The sequence below is a fragment of the Gymnodraco acuticeps genome, unplaced genomic scaffold (genome assembly GCF_902827175.1).
Source record: "Gymnodraco acuticeps unplaced genomic scaffold, fGymAcu1.1, whole genome shotgun sequence".
Taxonomy (NCBI): domain Eukaryota; kingdom Metazoa; phylum Chordata; class Actinopteri; order Perciformes; family Bathydraconidae; genus Gymnodraco; species Gymnodraco acuticeps.
This window is the reverse complement of record NW_022990966.1, coordinates 435,247-439,945: the sequence shown is the minus strand read 5'-3', so window position 1 is coordinate 439,945 and position 4,699 is coordinate 435,247.

Below are 4,699 nucleotides of genomic sequence, written 5' to 3'. Positions count from 1 at the left end.
ATATGACGTCCAAGGAACCGCTTCAGGGCTGCAGAAGAGAAGAAATGTTCGTAGACCCAAATTGGGATCAAATCCAGTCCTCCTGCCAGAGGGAAAAAGGACAATTCGTTCAGTGTTTCTGCCCCACTTCTCCATCTAGTGGTGGAGCGGCTCAATGTCAAGACCTCTAAAGATGTGGTGCCATTATTTTTACATAAATAACCTCAGGCTCTGAATGGATCACAGCCTGAAGCAGTGATTTTTCAGTTAGAGCCTTTATTCTCTGCAGAAGTACACAAAATGAATCACAGCACCAAAATAAATGATTTTACTATCGCCTATTATTGTCTGACCCAAATTATTCTGTCACATCTGCATCCTCAGATAAACCATAATATGTTGCACCTGCACCCAGACCCCAGCAGGGGGTGCTCGTGTTCTAGACATGTCCCATCGTATTATTTAAATCTTCTTATGCATAAGTGATGGTTAGACTAAGAAGTTGTTTTTTTTCAACATCCATGAGGATTTTCTTTTCATGTTAACAAAGACATGTGCCATGGGACATTTTAATCTTTATGTATGGAGGATTTTCTTCAGGACTGTTGTATTAGCTTGCTAACTGTTAGATATCCCTAAACAAAAACTAACATTACATCAACATAGTCTTTTAATAGTTATTATGAGAGGGTTTTATGTCACACACTTAATCTCATGCGTGCGGGTGATTTGTTTTTTTCTGCAAATATTGCAAATGTATGTAGGCATTAGTAGGCAGGCACATAAACACTCTGAGGTGTTGTTCAGTAAGAGTTTAACATTTACATTTGCGTCATCAGATTTTCAGATCACATCAAATGCTACTTAATTAAATTAAATCAATGCATGCCGGGTTATTAGAAATCAATAGCCTTATCTATTAACATGAGGCATGGACGTTAGATACATCATTGACACTGTAGAGAAAAGTAAACCATGGGTTTAGGGTCCTAGGTTTAGTCCTTTAACCTAAAGTCATTCTACTCTTTCTTAGGGAGTTTCAATAATGAAATGTGCAGGCAACCCCAATGCCAAACACAAGCTTTCCCTGACATCTAGGAATTTGGAAATATGGAACATTTGCAGAAAAGGGACACACAAATCAGATTGGCATGTGTGTAAATAGGAAAGTAGCTGAGCAGATTTGGGAACTGGTGATGGAGAAAAGGATTTAAATCCACTCTGAGAGACAAGCGCCTTATTCTCTCCGTGTCTCTTGCTCACTTTTTGCACATCACGTCTCTCATCTCTCTTCCCCTCTGGCCATTTGAACTGCAAATCCGTCTACACACTCGCGCACGTTTGCATACACAGAATCCCTAAGTAGACAACAGACAAATAAAACTACACTTAGGAGGGGGTGGGTTTGGAAGAGAAACGCAGGCTCCCTTCTTGTGTCATGACATCATGATAAACACTGCTGACAGATGAGGGTCAGGCATATTTTGGTACAGGCATCTCAAAAAGACAATGATTTTCTCCTTGACAAACAGAAAGGGAGGCAGCCGGCTGAGTCTTATTCTGAAAATGATAGTGATGTTTCACAGACAAAACACCTCCGTTTGTATGTGAGGAAAAGCTGAACACATGTGTTTGTTTGCAGGAAGGTTAGCATGTGTGTGTGTGTCTTTTTGCAAACATGTGCCTGTGTGTTCCAGTAGTGTGTATGCGCATGTGTGTTTGCAGACTGACTTGGAGCCCTCACAGCCCTCGGGGCCAGCTCAGCACTTGGCGTTTTATCTCTCTCTCAGAACCTCGGTCATGAATAAACATCGGCGGAATAAAAAAATTACCCAAAACGAAAATAACTTGGAAGTGGAATTTGGAGGAGGCGGGCGTAAATCCAAAGCAGGGGAGGTGTGTTGAGAAAGTGAATGGATAAGGGAGAGTGGAGGCAGAGACTAAAGTATTGAAGGAGGGAGCTGAAAGGCAGATTGAGGCCAGGGAGGGAGGGGTACAAAGAGTTTCCTCCACCCTGGAATACCCTCAGTGCACAGGGCCAGAAAAATGCCAAAAAAAATTCTCTTTTTGCTTTTTCGTCTATCAGTTTGTGTCTCTCACTCTATGCTTTAAAAAGGTCAATAGCGCACCTGTGGGCTACTGTAGATTGTTTTGTTTCCTCAGCAGTAATGTGCTGTTGTGCCTGTGCACGTGGGTGTGTGAGTGGGAGAACTGTTGCACTTTTCTTTTGTTGCTCTGGTTTGTAATGAGCTGTTTCACTCGACTACATCAAAAGATAATGCTTCTATCCAACCCTTTAACGTGGTGTCCATCTAATTTGCTACATTTTGTCATTCTTCCTCTCTTCATTCCTCCCTCCTGTGTCATTTTGTACTTCTCTTTGTGCCTCTCTCCATGGCGGCAGAATACCGCCACTGAAACAGACATGAATAATGAAAGAAGAGCGCTTGGTCTCTGTCTGAAAACGTTTTTAAATACCGTTCTCTTAATCTGCCGGCTCTTTTGAATATGCACCCAAATGAACATCAGTCTGAAGCTGTAAATCCACAGGGGAATAATGAGGGTCATGCAATGGAAATGTGTGAGTGTGAATGGATGTGTTGGCCTCATTATAAAGTGGCATCATTAGTTACACACACACACACACACACACACACACACACACACACACACACACACACACACACACACACACACACACACACACACACACACACACACACACACACACACACACACACACACACACAGCTCATGGTACTGGACCTGTGTATCCTATTTCTTCTTCTCTGTTTCTCAGTATCTGTCTTTCTGTCTGTCTCTCATACATACCATCACTATGCCCCTCCCCCTCCTCCTGTCTCTTCTGGTGTTGGATCCAGTGGAGATCAGATGTGACACTGTGTTAATTGGTATCTGTTATGCAGGTCAGCGAGTATTGTGGTGAAGCCAGTGATCCATTTATAAGCTGAACTGGGAGACACAGTGGATTGACAGCTCTTTCTTTTCTGTCTTTCGCCCATGAAGTCACTTTAAACTGGTCCTTTTTATCTCCACAATTCATTTATCTGTTTTAGCTTCCTTCCCCCCCTCTTTCTTTAATCAATGTTAGTCATCTCTCTCTCTTGTTTCCCATTGTGTCACATTTCAAATTCTCTTTTTCCTTCATTCCAATTTTAGCTTTTCCACCTTCATTCCTTATGCACATCTCTCCCTGTCACATGCATTCTCTTTTGTTCCTTCCACCCTTTCATTCATCTCCTCATCCCATCTCTTTCTTCAGTCCCTGTGGCTTTTTATTGTTGATTCCTTTATTTGTTACTCTGGTCCTTCCTTCCCTCCTTGGCCTCATTTTTTGCTTTTATTTAGTTTCCCTCCATTCTTTATAATATCAATATTCCTACTTCCACCTCTTATCATCACTCAAGGCGTATGACACAAGATGTAGCATGACTACCACTAAACAGTCAGACTCACTTAGAGCCAGTCAGATATATTTAGATGCAGTCTTTATCTCTGCTCCCCTGCTTACGGCTGATATGAAATAGGATGGATTATAGGCGTAAGTACAGATGAGTTTTTTGCCGCAGCACTTTAATTTACTCATTAAATGTAGGCTCACTAATTTAGACTGAATTAATGATGGGATTGTCTTTTTTTAAATGTTATACTGGATTATTTGCAATGGTGAAACATGTATGGGAGCTACAGTACACATATGCCTGTGTTGCAGTTTTGATAAAGTGTACTATTCACTTGTGACTGCTGTGCAACGTTGCAGCTAAATGTTTGTGTGTCTTTTATTTATTTTTTGTGTACAATGCATAACATCCCTGAGCATCTTAACTGTGGCGATGTGAGGACTGAAAGTGGGTCAGACGGTTGCAAGATCGTCTGCCAAGAGCTTCCTTTAGAAAACCCTATCAGATATGACACCATTTTCTGGCAGGAGATATATATGAATTTGAGAGGACGTAAGGGAATAGAGATAAGCAGTGCAGAGAGATGAGGTTGTTTATGGCATATGCAGTCAGGGCAGAAGCATGCAGAGACATGATACAAGCAAGCAAGCAAGCAAGCAAGCACATGACGTATGTATAAACACACACTCTTGATTTCTTACATTTACATTTAAGAAGGTTACAATGTAAGAGGGTGGTGAAGGACAATTGTTTATAGGGTTTGATGTAAATACACGTAAGGGTAACACATACATCAAAACATGCATGCACCAAGGCTCCCACATCTACACACACATACACACATAGTCCCAGACCCAATTAGTCTGGTCTGATAACTGTGTCAGTGTGTTACCCTTTGCTAGGCCTGTAGGGTATCAAAGCCATGTACTGTACAGTCTTACTCATGCATGTGAGGCCAAAACCACATCAGCGCACTCACGCTCAAATACAGCGCCATATCCCCTCTCCTCTGCCTCTAGATGTAGACGAAAAGCACGAGGCCAAATGTAAGAGCGAGTGTGTGAAAGTGTGTGTGAATATTTATGTGATTGGTGTCCGTCTGTATAAGGGTGTTTGTCTTAAATCTCTACGTCTGGGTTTAGTAAGTAAGTGTGTCACTGTGTGCGCTCATGCGTGTAGGGTAAATGGTTACAGGAGTATGTTGTTTCCATCTCCATCTTTATCGCCTCACTTCTCAGTTAAAGCATAAGGAGACAGCCAGGCAGACACATCAAGAATAATTGGGGAAGCAGAGAGGG